General features: G+C 42.6%; 1 long non-coding RNA gene across 1 annotated transcript; it reads left to right on the top strand.

Annotated features, from left to right (window-relative positions):
* The first annotated feature begins 4,737 nt into the window (after positions 1–4,737).
* On the top strand, positions 4,738–12,103 carry LOC129734858 (uncharacterized). The gene is made up of 3 exons (XR_008730419.1): positions 4,738–6,214; positions 6,937–7,075; positions 9,594–12,103. It is a non-coding gene; the product is annotated as an uncharacterized LOC129734858 (long non-coding RNA).
* Positions 12,104–16,738: the final 4,635 nt, after the last annotated feature.

The raw sequence follows: 16,738 nt of genomic DNA, 5'->3' as shown, positions 1-16,738 counted from the left end.
CTCCAGATGTGTCTTACCAGTGCTGAACTGGTGAGAGGAGGGGAAAAATCACCTCCCTCAAGCTGCTGGCAGCACTCTTCCTAATGCATCCTAAGATGTTGTTGGCCTTTGCTGCAAGGGCACATAGCTAGCTTGTGTTCCACTTGTCCACTAGGACTTCCAGGTTCTTCTCTGCCAAGCTGATTTCCAGATGGTTGACCCCAGCCCACAGGGGCATATGGGGTTATTTCTTCCCAGGTGTATAACTTCACATTTCCCTTTGTTGAACTTCATGAGATTCCTGTTGGCCCATTTCTCCAGCCTGTTGAGGTCCCACTGAATGGCACCACAACCACCTGGTGCATCAGACACTCCTACTGGTTTTGTGTCATCTGTGAACTGTCTGAGGCAGGACTGCCCCACTGTCCAAGTCATTAATGAAGGTATTCAACAGTACTGGTAGCAGGACCAAACCCTAGAGTACACCACCAGTGACTGGTCTCCAGCTAGACTGTATGCCACTGATCACAACCCCTTGAACCCAGCAGTTCAGCAAGTTTTCAATTCACCTCACTGTCCATATACCTAGTCTGTTGTGTTGGGTTTGTATGGCAAGGTTTTGGTAGCAGGGGGTTACAGGGGTGGCTCCTGTGAGAAGATGCCAGAAGCTTCCCCCATGTCCAATGGAGCCAACACCAGCCAGCTCTGATGGACCCGCTGCTGGCCAAGGCTGAGCTGATCAGCAACAGCAGTAGCACCTCTGTGACAGCATATTTAAGAAGCTGAAAAAAACCTGCTGCACATCAGCAACCAGAAGAGAGAGGAGTGAGAATATGAGAGCAACAACTCTACAACACCAGAGTCAGTGCGAGGGGGGGGGGGTGGGGGAAGGTGCTCCAGATGCCAGAGCACATTCTCCAGCAGCCTATAGTGAAGGCCATGGTGAGGCAGGCTGTCCCCCTGCAGCCCATGGTGGAGCAGATATCCACCTGTAGCTCATGGAGCTTGGGCAGCCTGCGCTGGAGCAGGCTTCTGGCAGGACCTGTGATCCCACAGAGAGAGGAGCCCACGCTGGAGCTGGAGCAGGTTTGCTGGCAGAGCTTGTGACCCTGTAAGGGGATCCATGCTAGAGCAGTCCATTCCTGAAGGGCTGCACCCTGTGGAAGGGGCCTATGCTGGAGGAGTTCTTGAAGACCTGCAGCCCATGGGAAGGACCCACATTGGAGAAGCTCGTGGAGAACTGTCTCCCATAGGAGGGACCCCATGCTGGAGCAAGGGAAGAACGTGAGGAAGAAGGAGTGGCAGGGACAACATGATGAACTGACAGCAACCACCATTCCCCATCCCCCTGCACTATTCAGGGGGAGGAAGTAGAAAAATCAGGAGTGAAGTTGAGCCTGGGAAAAAGGTAGGGGTGAAGGAAAGGTGTTTTTAAGATTTGGGTTTATTTCTCATTATACTACTGTTATTAATTGGTAATAATTTAACTTCTTCCAAGTTGAGTGTTTTGCCTGTGACAGTAATTAGTGAGTGATCTCCCTGTCCTTATCTCAACCTGCCACAGTGCTATCCAAGCTAGCCAGCTGCAACAAGGCTTTTACTGCCCCATACCAGCCCTCTCATGCCTTGATACCACCATCAGTCTCACACAAGGTTTCAAAGGTTCATCTACTGTCCATGCTGTTTCTTCAGCCCACCTCTGCTGCATCCAGATCCTCCTTCTCCTGGCTCCTCTTCCAGTCAGCCTCCTCTCATCCAGGCCCCCTTCTTCTCCCTGGGCCACTCCTTGTCTCTCCTACACCCAAAGCACACCCACCCCCACACACACTCACTCACTCTCTCTCCTTCCTCTACTTCTTCCAGATCCCACTTTATCCAGGGCCCCTCTTCCATCCCCCTTAGAGCTATTTAACTACTTAACAGGAACCAGCCACAGCTGCACCTTATCCACGTCAGCCAACCCACTGCCCCTGAAGCCAGCCCACAGCTGTATATTATCAATGTAAATTAACCTGCCTTCATTCCTCTATAATTCTTCTACATTGACCCACAAGCTTTTCATTATATTTTCTCTCCTCTGTCTGGTTGAGGTGAGGAGAGGAGTGATAGAGCAGCTGTGGTGGGCACCTGGCATCCAGCCAGGGTCAAACCACCACATCTGTACTTCATCAATTTGTCTCTGAGGCTGTTCTAGGAAACACTGTTGAAAGCTTTGCTAAAGTCAGCATGAACAACATCCCCTCATCTCCCCAGTCAGTCGTTTAATTGTAGAAGTTGATCAGACATGACTTCCCCAGTGTATATCCATGCTGACTACTCCCAATCACCTTATTGTCCTCAATATGTTTGGAAATGGCTTTCAGTACTATTTGCTCTATCACCTTCACAGGGACTGAGGGGAGGCTGACCAGCCTGTAGTTCCCCAAGGTCTCTTAAGCTCACTGATTTGTTCCTGCCATTGCCAGTTGCTGCATCTACAAATGGCCCTTTTATAATTTAAAGCAGATGACTGACATTTAACCAGTTGGCAAATATTCTTGGACATGATATTCAAAACTCTCCTAAAATATATCACGGGATAAAAATGCTTGTAATTTATCCTAAGATGAAGTTTGGGGGAAAACAGCAAATGGTGCAACATCCAAACTTTGACTTTAGAAATCAATTACAGGAACATTTACATTATCTGGAGTAAGGGAGGGTTGAGATTCCACTAGGCCCATTAAAATCCAGCTGATAAAGGCAGATGCTCTGTAAGCACTGCAAGAGGCGCTGTGCAATATGGTACAAGGATGTTTAAAAGTCTCTAGCAGGGCATGAGGATGTTGATGTGGCCCAGTAACTGAATTAGCTTTGCATTTATGAGACAATGCAGCTGAGCTAACCATTCATCTCAGAATGAACTAGCTCTGCATGTAAACAACTGGTGTCTCTGGTTGATAAACCTTGAGTTGCCTGTAACTTAAATTAAAAAAGGAACAGATAAAACAAATTCCTCTACATTTATTCTGATATAAGTTGGTATAAGTTATACCAGCAAAAGGATTTTTTTTGCTTCTAAGAACTTTCAACCTCTTAAAGAACAATTCCTAGCAATCATATTGGCCCACTTGTAGACAGTTTTAAAAGCACTAACAGATGATTATAAAAGTAGAAGTGTTCAAAAAATGCCTGCTTCTTGTTCCATGAAGAAGCAGGATGCTCTAATAGTGTCACAGTGGGACAGAAGAAATAGCTGGTTGTTAGCTTATGGACTGACTAGTGCAAAGTAACATTTGGCAGTCAGAAATGGTTTTCTATCACCAAGCCCTAAGGTGTCTACACCCAAGAGTTCATAGAAGCATAGAATGGTTTGGGCCATAAGGGGCCTGTGGGTTGGAAGGGACCTTTAACAATCATCTAGTCCAACACCACCCCCCCAGGTTCTTTAAGAGCTGGCCAGGGAAACTTCTGGCTTCATGGAAATAATTTTAATCTTTGGAAATTTTAAGAGGCTGGAAGCATGACACTGTTTGAGCAGGGCACAGAGGGGTGACCAGATACCTTGATGTCACAGGCAAAATAATGGAAAACTGATAAGGGACTTTGTTAATAGAGAATTCAAGGCTAGATATACAGTTAATTCCAGGCAACAGGATTGTGTAGAAAATAAGTCTGTTTAACAAAACCCTATTTAATTCTTAGAGATTGTTTAGCTGATAAAGGTAACAGTAGGCACATCACAATTAAATCAGGGAGTATGACAAAACAAACTAAGCACTCACCATTAGCAGAGCATGCACTACACAGATTACAACTGCCAGCATCCTCCCCAAAACAGGTGTTTATAACGAGGCTCTACAGGATCAATATCAGGCTCAGATGTGTTGAACTGTCTCAGCAATCTGGAAATAAGTACGGTCACCATAAATAAATAGTTTTGTGAAAAAGGTTGGAGGTATGGAAAATAACAATGGAGTTAAGGTGGTTGTACAGATCAATTTCAGGTTCTGGTCACATGAAAATGCATCACCTTATTCATACAGCCAAATTACAAGGTGAGAAAACTTGGACCAGGGGCCACAGGGAGCACCTACAGAAGAGGGTATGTCTCCAGGCACATACCGACTCTAAAGGACGATCAAGCAGTCCAACATGAATTCCCAGGATGATGCTGAGACATGAGGGACTAACGCAGCCTGTGCATGTTAGGGATTTTAATGGCCTGGGCTGTATGAAAGCTAGATACAATGATATCATTACCCTACCTTCAATGCTGTGAATTAATGAACGGCATCTATATCAGAAAGGTTTGCTTCCACAACTGAAATGGCAATCCCTTTCAAATACAAATGTTGCTGAAGCCTTGCTTCTGCATGCATATTAACACAATATAACATATTGGATCCCATTTCTAGACAGCATCTTTAAGAGTTTCACCCCAAGTCTAAATGCAGCAGCAATCCCTGGTATGCCCAAGGGTAACATCTCTTGAGACAACCTCACTTTGCATCCAAGATTTTCAATTGTTCCACTATAACTAGAGAGAATTCCTAATTGCCTGCAAACTCAACTCTGAAAGCCAAGCTTGGTTTCTTTGTGCAGTCTCTCATTGACAGAGTCTGGGTATGACTGGATACGTTGTCTTTCTGAGGCAACTGGAGTATGTTTTAGAGAAAGGTAGTGCTGTTGATGGAGGTGTTATGGGTTGAGGCTGTAAGAATAGTTTGCAGAGAAGAGCAGTATTTTTATTAGACCAGGTGACGCAACTGGGGGGAAAAACAGGCACAAAGAAAATACAAACTTCAGACTAAATAGTGAAAAACTGCTCTGAACTTCAGCTCAGTTGGACTAATTGTCCGATGAGTCTGAGGGGCAAGGGTTGGTAGTCTGGAAAGTAGAAGAGAGCATTAGCAAGAGGAGGGAAGATACACAGCAGCCTGAGCCTGTGAAGAATAGATGATTTTCATTTTTTGTCTGTAACACAGAAGAAGAGCAGACTTCTGAACCAGGAACAGGGTATATTTTTAACACAAGTGGTTTCCCCCCACTCCCAAATGTGACTGGTAAGTAGAATGCCAAAGCACCAGAACAGTGGTTTCCAGCCTGTCGTACATAGACTGCAAGCTATTTAAGAAATCTGCAGTAGGTAACTGAGAAAAGCAATCCTGAAGTAATCTTAATCATACAGTCTGGCAGGATTTGCACCTGCACTGGATTATTCTTTAGTATTTGGAAAACTGAAAAGGTAGCAAATCCTTGTAACAGCAGATAAAGTCCTGACATAGGCAGCAGATATAATTTGCCTGCCAGGCTTAATCAAACCCTTGCTGTGTTTAGTGCAGGGTCTCCTCTCCAAGCCTGATGTACTGAATATTTGGAGCAAAGGCCTGTGCCCCCGAGCATCCATCAGTTTATTCCTTTAGCTCTCCTCTGGAAGCTTTGGCAGTGAAATATGACATTTTCTCATTTCTATTTACTCCATGTACAGCAGAGAGGAGTCTACAGTGCTTTTGTCCTGGTATCCTTGTCTAATTTTTTCCTATTCCAAATGCTACTGGGCTAGATGCTGTGTGATATTTGGAGACACTGAATAGTGAATGCTGTACCACTTATCTAAAGGATGACGCACCTATGTTTAGTTAAAAGTCGGGAAATGTCCAAGGACCCTTATTGCCACATGACGGATGCATAGACTGCTAAGTCCTTGGGTTGGTTTTCTTTAAAAGGGACATTTTGCCTTAGATTCCTGTTGTACATGCAACGTGGCAAAGATGGAGACTTTAAACATGACCGCTAAGGAATAGAGTCTGCGTAGAGACAACTCCTCAAGGACATTGTCCAGGCACAAGATATGTTAATGTTGTTAACTTGAAGATATACTAAGTCCTTGGATGGAATGTGCTAATTGTCCAGGTGTGAGATATGTTAATGAGTTCACGGAAAGTTAATGAATAGACATGAGTGACTTGTATAAAGAGGGGGCTGAAAGGTTCCCTTGGTGTGCATGACTTTGGTGGAGCGATCCCCCATGCACCCAGTGCTGCCGAATAAAGATAACCTCCGCTCACTCAAATATTGGTGACTGATTCTTTAAATCAATTTGGCACCCCAGGTGAGACCTGGTCTGCTCGGCTGTGGGACCCATTGAGAGCGGGGACTCCCTAGGGTACCCCCGGGGATTTTCCCGGACGGGCTCCTCGTCTCATCTGGACCACCGCAGGAACACACAAGGACTCAATCTTGCGGAGCAAAGGTACTATCTTTATTCAAATATTATATTAATATTATATTTAGAACAGTACTGTTTTGTTCTGGATATTTCTGGTTCTGGGGACCGGTCCATCTATAAAGCTGTCTGTAAGGCATAAGATTTCTGTGTGCTTATGCAGGGTGGCGTATGCCAGGTAGCTAGCACAGCAGGCATACAGCTGATTCTGATCTGGTAATTTATGTTTTAGTCTGAAGATTAAAACATCGTGTAATTTGAAGTCAATCCATATACATAGGATTGATATTCGATTCGGTTCTGGTATTTGTTTCGATATTGAGGTAATATCGGAACCCTTATTCTGTTTTAGTGTTTGTTTCGATATTAAGGTAATATCAGAACTCTGATTCTGTTTTCATATTTGTTTCAATATTAAGGTAATATTGGAAATCCGTGTTTTAGTCGGAAGACTGAAACGTTTGATAATTTGGAGTCAATCCGTGTATACAAGATTAATAATTATAGGATTAATATTAAATATTATACTTACTTTATGTTGGAAATGTGAGAACATTTCTGTATAATATGAATGTTGGTGTGTGAGTACTGTTTTGAGCATCCGAGGGGTGAGTGTAAACCTCTATATGTTTTAAAGTGCATATAGTGTAATAAATTATTGAGTATATGTTGGGGGTTGCTGCTAAAAGAAAAAAATTCGTCTCTGAGCAGTTACTCTGTGCTGTTTTGGCATCAATTTGGCGAGCCAGCCAGGAGAACTCTCCACCAGTGCTGGAATCCAGGGGCCTGGGGACCCTCAGGGCCCCCAACTGCATCTTCTGTCGGCAAGACTCCCCTACCCCTCGGCTTCTCACACAAGTGGACAAGGACTTCTGCACAACATAAAAGGTATTTATATTTATTCTTTGTTTTGAATATTTGATTGTCTTAAGATTTGGTTTTACCCCATAAGATGAAGGACCACAGGGTTGAGAAGAAGGGACGCCTTCTGAAAAGGGTAATAGCCCTATTTGATTGTCTTAAGATTTGGGAAGCTAAAAACTTCCTTTAGGTTGTCTTAAAATTTGGGGAATTCCTAGAATGTAACAACTGAAATAGCGCTCTGTGTCTTGTTTGTTCTATGTGTTGTCTTGTTACGTGTTCAAAATTGGAGTTATGAAATGTATGTTGGAAAAAAAAATCTGGTAATTCTAGGCAAATAGCTGAAAACTTAACACTCTGCTTAAGGCCAGAAAAAATTAGAATATGTTTTTTGGCAATTGTTCATTGAAATGCATACTTTGTGTGATAACGCGAACTGTCAGCGTTCCTAGAGTTGTATGTAAGCGCACGGTACCTTGTAATATACTGCCCATGTGACTGACGGCTGTCCGGAGAGTGTGATGTGTGTGAGTGTCACTGCGAAGCAAGTGAGGAGTCCCGATCTGCGTGTCTGTGTTCCCCGCAAGGGGCCGGCCAGAGACGGACGAGCGATTGAAAAATCAATTTATGAAGTGTTGGAACGCATAATTGGAAATTAAAGAGGGAGACTATGGACAAAACATTAGAACTAACATCATTTGGAAAAAGCACGAATTAACCTCTGCCCTTAGTGTCGTAGGTGCTGTCTGTATACTCGAACAAAGGGTGGCAAGTGTCTAAGATATATTATCTCCTCGCAAAAAAAAAAATTAATAATAAGAATAATGAGACCAAGAAATAAGGCTAAACAGAGGTCTTGAACTGTGGTGTGTGTTCTGAGATAAGTATGGTGACTCCAGTAATAACTAATACATTGTAGACAAATACCAGACTTATTATGAAGATGGGGGGCAGACTGAGCCAAGAAATAAATACCAAAACACCCCTGGGATGTATTTTGAAGCATTGGAAAGAATTTGGCGGAATTCCCGGAGGAAATTTGAACAAAAAGACATTTTAAAAATATTGTCAGAATTCGTGGCCTTTGTATACATTAGGTGATGGTGAAAGATGGCCACTCTGAGGAAGTCTTATATTACAACACAATTTTAGAGCTTATGCTGTTTCTTCGTAGAGAACAAAAGTGGGATGAAGTAATGTGTGCAGATATGTTTGTGTGACAGGAGGAGTGCGGGACTAACACCACCTGATCTTTGATTATGGCTCTAGAAAAGGATAGGGAAAAACTGAGACCTAAACTAGAAAGATGTTCTTGTTGAAATTTTTGTGTGTTTAAAAAAAAAAAAAAAAAAAAAAAAAGGAGCTCAGGTTGTGGTTCCTTCTGTGGAGCAACCAGAATGAAACACGTTGTAAGATAAAAAAACTTGTACTAATGTATGTAAGATCTGAAGGGGTGGGTGGGTGTGTGGGGGGGTGTGTGGGGGTGTGTGTGTGTAGAATCAAAGACCTTGTGAAAGTGTTGGGGTGAGTTTGTACAAACCCCCGTACCAGTTCGAAGGTGCGGCTGAGTCATGCAGGGTGTTTGCTGTTTGTCTGCAAAGGCATGATATGTAAGAACACAGGCTTAAAGCAACAAGGAGCAGATTTGCATTCAGGGTAAGAAAGAGTCAAAACAGAAGTGCTGCTGCAGAGGCAGGCTTGTGTAACCTGCAGAGCAGGAAGAGCATCTCCTGCCCCGAATCCTTCTGCTGGTGAGGAGGAGGGGGTTGCTGTTGCTGACAATTGAGCAGAAGGACCTGGAAAATGTTACCCCAAGTGCTGCAGCATTTGAAGTACAACAGGACCGGTAATGGCCCCTCTAGGGCAGGCAACGGGTCTGAGGAGAATAAAGGTGCATCTTTGATGGGGAAATTTAGATGTTTGAAAGTTGGTTGTGAAAGACTTATCAGGATGATCTAATAGAACTAGATAAAGGTTTGAGTTGATTGTTACTAGATAATCGTGATGTAGAAAAAATGAGGTGGAATTTTTAGTGATTACAAAACCAACTTATTTGATGTTAAACTTCAGTGAAAAGAATTTGTTACAGTTGTGGGAGCTGCTGGCCACCAGGAAAACATCCTGAAACCTTTAAAGTACAAACTAAGAAAACAAATAAGAATGCCAAATTCACCAAAATCTTTGTTGGGATGAGATTTATTAGAACATCTAGACATTTAAAGAAGGAGAAATGAAAACAAAAGTTAAAAATGATCAAGTGATTGAAATCTTGAGCTTATCTTTAATTCAACAGAAAAGTGGAAAAGAGGACCTCCCTGAAGTAAAAGAAATCTTTAACCAGGTGTATCTGGAAATAAATTCCAGGTAAGGCAAAAAAATGCTTTACCTGTCACAGTAAAAACGAATAAGCGGGAGGCCTGCCTAGTTCAGGTAAAACAATATCCCTTGGTCAGCAAGGCTGTGGGGGATACTGGCAGAAAAACTGAGATAAAATACACTCTGTAGTAGTTCTACTAATGTAAATCTGTGTGTTTTTCCATGACAGTGACTTGTTATGGGATGTGCAGATGAAACTCTGCATTGACAACAAAGTACAAGGAATAAGGTTGGTCAGGTGCCTCCTACCATAGTCAAGGGCAAGACTGGGTTGGCCTCTGTGTTTGCCACCAAGAAGAATCTTGAGCTCCGCTGTTGGCTGCAACCCAGTAGGCATTGAGCGGTGGGAACGTATGCCATGCCAGACCTTGATGTGAGGAATGGCCCCCTCTGTTATAAGAGGGTCATCCAGGAAGGAAGAACATAAGATGACCCATTGAGGCACTGATTTGGAAATTGGAAACCACCTGGCCGACCATGAGGCCAGACAAGTAGCAGAGGAGGTAGGAAAGGAGGAATTATCCTTAATACCAGATGGTAAAATCCAAACTGTAAGTACAGATCAGCAAACAAACTATTCTAAAGAAGACCTAAAGCTAATTCAGGACATGAATGGTAAAGTAAAATTAAAATAAGTGGGATTATTTGGCAGATGGCCGTATAGTGGCACCATCCAATTTAATATGGACCACAGCCCTAACAGAACATAATAAAACTCATTGGGGAGCTGATACGTTATATAAAAGTCTAAATAAAAAACTGATAGGGCGAAACTTATATACTGTAATAAAACAGGTGACTCAGCAATGCGAAGTGTGTTTACGTAATAATCCCAATGTAGCAAATAAAACAAAACTAGGGAACATTAGTAGAGGAAATTATCCAGGACAACAGTGGCAAGTTGATTTTTCCAAACTCCCAAGAAAAGGGGGGTACCGATATTTATTACTTATGACTGATACGTTTTCAGGTTGGCCAAAAACTTTCCCTTGTTGAACAAATAAAGCAAGAGAGGTAACGAAGGGATTGTTAAATGAAATTATCCCCCGCTTTGGGGTTCTGGCAACAATCTCTTCTGAAAAAGGCTCACACTTTTGTGCCAAAATAATACAAGTACAGTATTAAGAATAGATTGGCAATTACACACTCCTTATAGGCCTCAAGCAAGTGGGCAAGTGGAAAAGAATGAACCGCGAAAATAGGACAAGAGACAAATCTAACTTGGCCACAATCTCTTCCCTTGGTATTATTAAGAATACGAACTAAACTGAGAACAAAGGAGAATTTGAGCCCTTTCAAAATATTATACGGGAGACTGTACCAGTTATAATTTGCTGGAGAAGATTTAAAGCAGTTAGGAGAGGGATATTTGTGTGAATACGTGAAGGCCCTCCAGAGACAACTAACAAGGGCCAGAGGATTAGGTCAACCAGTCCATTCCTTTAAATCTGGTGATAAAGACTTTTTCAGGGAAACCTTTGGAAGAAAAGTGGGAAGGACCCTATCAGGTGCTGCTGACAACCTTCACTGCCATCAAGATAAGAGAACAACCAGCCTGGATTTGCTACTTGTTGATAAAGAAAGCTCCTGAAAAATCATGGGCCATTACCCCGGCAAGACCCATGGGACTACAGTTCTTTAGATCGTAATTATAATAGGGTGATCCTCTACAAGAAGAGTGGAATGGACCCTATTGAGTATTGTTGGCCACCTTTACTGCAATCAAGATGAAGGAGGAACCTGATATTGACTGGTTAAGAGAGACACAATGGACTGTCAAAAGAATCAGGGAATATTTGAGTAAAGTTATTCTGGTCTTGATTGTAACAGTTGAAAGGATTTTAGAAACTGAAGCATGGGTAAACAATACCCATCTTCAAACATTGCAAATGATTGTTAATGCCACGAAAGCTAAGGAATGCTGGATATGTACCTCTCTTCCTAAAGGAGGCCTGGTAACACCCCTGTATGGGGTGGCCTCTCAAAACTGGAATTATCTTGATGACAAATGGCCTACCTGGCCAGACTTTTGGAAAAAGCCAGGCGATGGTGGAGGATTGTGGCGAATGAAGAGACGGGACGCAGCTTGATGCAAGCAAATGTCCATTTATTGTACACAATCACGAGTTTATATATGTTTTCAGAACCTGCGTGCTTTAAACAGATTGGTTCTTTAAGCTAAGCATTACATACTAGGCAATCCCTGATTGGTGGTTAACTACCAGCAATTAACCACAAGGTGTTACCTTTCCTTGGCGCCATCCATCTCCCACTCCCCTGTGCTCTGCAAACACGCCTCATCATGTTAATTGTTGTCTAGACAAGCTCGAGCACATTCCCCTCAGCTAACTGATTGCCATGCATGGTCCTAGTTTGCAGACCCTCCTGCATCTCCCCCTTCCTGTTGCACAAAAGAACCCCTGAAACCAAGCAAAACCAAGGCACATGTAACAGAACAAATAAAAAACCAACTAAGACATATTATCAATGTCAAAATAACCCACTGTCTTTGTTCCGTACAATTTTACAATTTCCCCTTTTTGTTTTTGAACAGCTAGTACCAGGTTTGCCATGTTCTGCAGGGCCCTTGCAAACATGACAGCAACCAAGGTAACAGCAAACAAACAATACTGCCAATTGAGTGAATGGATGCCAAAAAGGCTGACATTTTCTCAGATTTTGATAACATGTTGCTGCAATGGGGCGCCTAAAATCCACGCAGCACATACCATCAAAATCCTCACAGCCATGTCCTTGAGCCAACAACAAAAAGCAGTGGCAATTTTGACTCACATTCTGAACTGCCTACCAAACAAGGTGATTTAACTCTTTAATGCTTTCCCTGCTGTTACTCTGGATAAGAGAAGAACCGCTGCGACACGTTCCCATCATAGCCTCCTACTACATTAGCATCTACAGAAAGACAATTATCGACATTCAAAGTGTAAACAATATCAGCTTCTTTTGGATTAACATTATACATAGGTGGAAGGGCACACCAAACAAGAACTGGTTCAGTCAAAAAGTTTGAAACATCGCATGCCTTCTCTGAACATACCTCTGGGGTCATTCCCATCATTCCCTCTCTTTTTTATGCAAAGAGAAACACTTTTACCATAACAGAGAAGCCCCTATTTACATCTCTGAGCCAGGACACAAACCGCAGCTGTATGCTCCACCAGGCTCAGGGCAGAAATCATTCATGTAGTTACATAGCTATATATCTCTACAAGCGTGCAGACACCTATTAAACACTAGATAACCATGTTTATCTTTCCTATTCTCCTTCACAATACCCGCTGTTCTCTCATCTCTTGTTAGGTCAAATATTCTCCGGTTTCCTCTCCTATCTCTCTCTTCAGACATTCTCTATCCTCCTCTTTTTTGCTTGTTAATTGCGACGAGGCAAAGGGGGTGTGTAGCTGGGTGACCATGACCTGCTTTATTTTACAATCAACTAAACACTGAATACAGAAAAAAAAAGGTATGGGAGACATAAAGCAAACATCAATAAGGTGGTTAAAGATAATTATAATAAATCCTGTAATACTTTTGAGTCATGGCCCAAAGTTTCCCAGCCGTGAGAAGAGACCAAAGGCATCCCGCCCCTGGCTCTGTTGCAGATCTTTGTTTTAAGGCTTTTGAGTTTTGTATACTTTTGTAAATTAATTCACAGTGGTCACTCAGATTCACGTAACACATCCTATCAAAGTCTTCACACTTGTGTCCCTGTGCTAATAATAAAAATCAATAGCAACTCGGTTCTGTAGCAACATATGATGGACAGAATCAACATCTGTTAATAAGCCAGAAAAAAAATAGTATTTGTAGTATTACTTTGTTTAGCAAGCTAGCAGCCTAATTTACTAAGCAAGTTAAGAGCGTGTACTATTCTTACAGAAGAGATTAGAGAAGCAAAAATGTGTTATGCTGCATTCCAGAACTCAGCCTGAGAATTACAGTCTGCTGTGAGTTCTGCGTTACAATCATTTGACACATGTTGGGGTTGCGATTGTGAAAGTTGCCCGTTTACAATTTTCATTGGCATTATCACAGCTAGTTGTTTTAAAAGCAACCCTTGAGCTTCCTGATGTTCGACTTGTTGCAAAATATTCTGAAGCCAATCAATCAAGTTAGTATTAAAGTTAGTGACTCTCTAGGACCCTGCAAGACTGTGGCAAGACTCCCGCATCCGGACTGCCTTAATAGCCATCTCATTCATTTGCAAACAGTTGTCCCTGGGATACCTTGCCTGAGTCACAGAATCGGCACAGTTAATTTTCTCCAGCCAACTGCTCATAGTTAACAGCAATTCCCCGATTAAGGTTTTCAGTCAAGGCCACTACACATAGCTCACAAATATCAAATAACCACATCATATACTGTATCAGTTAGTACCATACAAAGCAGTAACTTCCAATCATGCAGTGTGAGTGTATAAGGCTCTGCCATCACTTCAAGAAGGGACATAGCAAATGTATTATGAATCCTCCCTTCCCGCACTGCTTTGCTTAACTCTTTAACAGCCTCGTATTGCACAGGCTGCCACTCTGCAGGTTGATTTGTCTGACAAAATACTGAACATGCCATAGCGACTCCCAAAACCTATCACTGAAGTGTTTCCCACTTGCATTCCTGCCACCAATCCCTCAGACCCCCTTTCACCCTCCCCAAAAATACAATCAATGCATCAAGAGAGACAAGGGGATGGGGGAAAGGTCTAGCTCCTTTTCCAGATCTATAGGACCTGGATCAAAAGGTTTATCAGTGTCAATAAAATCATTGTCCGAGTTGTCCTGTTCCCGTGCTTGCTCCTGTGTTGTGAGGGTCGCTGCAATCAGTGACAGAAGCTTTGGGGGCAGAGGAGGTGTGGACAGAATCGCCATCGCTGACGGTGGAATTTACAGCTTCCTCTGGTTTAGCACCGTTAGTAGAATTAGTCCACACTTGGCAAAGAGTAGTCAGAATTTGCCACCAAGATGCTAAATGCATTCCCGACACGGAGTTCCCCTCCGCGGCAGCATCATACAATTGGCTGCTGTATGTACACACTTTCATTCTTTCAAAGTCTCTAAAGTTTCTTGGCTGCTCACCTGTCTCGATGAATACAGGTGTTATCCTCGGGGTTTAGGTTGTCCGCCTGGTCCAGACAGCAAGACAATCGTTCAGCCAAGCCGTCTCCTCCGGAACGCAGCCCTCTTCCATGAGCTGTCTTTTTTCCGTCCTTATTCTTCCAAGGCTTCGGAACACCACCATAGGGGTCACCATTTGAGGAGATTGAGGCACGGACTCCCAGATCTGACTAGAAGACCCTTCATGAGTCCATATACGTCTCTTTCTGGGGACGAAGCCTGATTCCCCGTTACGGATTTCCCACAGCTCACCTCTCAACTCCGGAGGGATTTCTGGCCGGCTCCTGCTTCCTTTCAGCAGATCATTCAAAGTTCTGTGGGATTCGCTGCATGTCGCTCAGATAGGCGATTCGAGAGCCCTTCACGTTAGATCCTTAAACGCATCACGTTGGGGTCACCAATTTGCGGCGAATGAAGAGACGGGACGCAGTTTAATGCAAGCAAATGTCCATTTATTGTACACAATCACGAGTTTATATATGTTTTCAGAACCTGCGTGCTTTAAACAGATTGGTTCTTTAAGCTAAGAATTACATACTAGGCAATCCCTGATTGGTGGTTAACTACCATCAATTAACAGCAAGGTGTTATCTTTCCTTGGTGCCATCCTTGGTGCCATCCGTCTCCCACTCCCCTGTGCTCTGTAAACATGCCTCATCGTGTTAATTGTTGTCTAGACAAGCTCGAGCACATTCCCCTCAGCTAACTGATTGCCATGCATGGTCCTAGTTTGCAGACCGCTCCTGCAGAGGATATTGCCTATTTTATGATAAAACATACGAGTTGCGTCCCAGATTTGATTTACAAATATCAAACCTAACCACCACAATATTTATGAAAAGTGATAATAACTGTCGTTGAAAGCTCGAAGCAAGACAGGGGGAGCATGTCCTGGAAACCCAGGGCAAAACATTTGTTCCCAGTCTGATGGGTGGAATGATTACTGAATGTATACATAGACCAAAATAATCAAATTGAAACAGATATCCATAAGATATGGAACAGGTTTCAGATCTTACATGAAGTTACTAAAGATGATTTATCATGGAATTTTAAGGCCATATGGGACAAATTAACTTTGTGGTTACCTAATCTGGAATGGTTAAAGCATGCTTTTGTTATAATGCTCATTGTAATAGTTTTAGGTATACCAATATGTGTATTACTTCAATGTTTTGTTTGGTGCTATCAAAGAATGATCATAGGGTACAGTGATTTTTTTATAGTTGTAAAAGAATTTACAATAGTTGTTAGAAAAGGGGGGAATGAATAATGGGCCATGTATGATTTATTTAAAGATCAGTGTGCTCATGTTCATCTGAGGAGACCTTTATTGTTGACTTGAGGATGTACTAAATCCTTGAATGGGTGACATAGGGAGTGTGCTAATTGTCCAGGCACAAGATATGTTAATATTGTTAACTTGAAGATATAATAAATCCTTGAATGGGAGTGTGCTAGTTGTCCAGGCACAAGATATGTTAATGTTGTTAACTTAAAGATATACTAGGTCCTTGAATAGGAATGTGATATGGAGAAATAGTGTGAAATGGGGATAATGGACATGGATTGTGATTGTATGTGTCTGCTTAAGGAATGTGGGTATGGTGACTAGTCATGGGTGCGGTGACAACTACAGTTTTGAGGAGACGCCAGCCCCTCTTCCTCTAACAAAGGGGAGACGCCTGCCCTTCTTCCTCTAACAAAGGGGCTATTTAAAAGAGAATAAGAAAAGATGAGAGACATTCAAATGCTATCTAGAGGGAGGGAGTGCTAAGTCTCCTTGCTGGAAAGATTGGGTGGTCACAATCACCTGAAGAAGATCGGATGGTCACAAGAACATGAATCACCTACAAACCTGCAAGACCACCACATTCCAGGCAAAGGACGGATAAGCTAATTAACATACGAAGCGGGGTTTAGGTAACGAATATGTATAGGCGTTAATTGAATATTCATTTGTTCATTGTATAAATGTGAGATGGTTGGTCACTTCGGGCATGCACGCTTGTGGAGGAGCGATCCCCCGTGCATCTGCGCGCAATAAACATACCTACTTTATAACTTTCGAGTTATAGAGTCTAATTCCGCACGTCAAATGTGCTAATTGTCCAGGTGTGAGATATGTTAATGAGTTCACGGAAAGTTAATGAATAGACATGAGTGACTTGTATAAAGAGGG

The sequence above is a fragment of the Falco cherrug genome, assembly GCF_023634085.1.
Source record: "Falco cherrug isolate bFalChe1 chromosome W unlocalized genomic scaffold, bFalChe1.pri SUPER_W_unloc_1, whole genome shotgun sequence".
NCBI lineage: Eukaryota > Metazoa > Chordata > Aves > Falconiformes > Falconidae > Falco > Falco cherrug.
The sequence above is the reverse complement of the archived record's forward strand: the minus strand, read 5'-3'. Positions and strand labels throughout refer to the sequence as shown.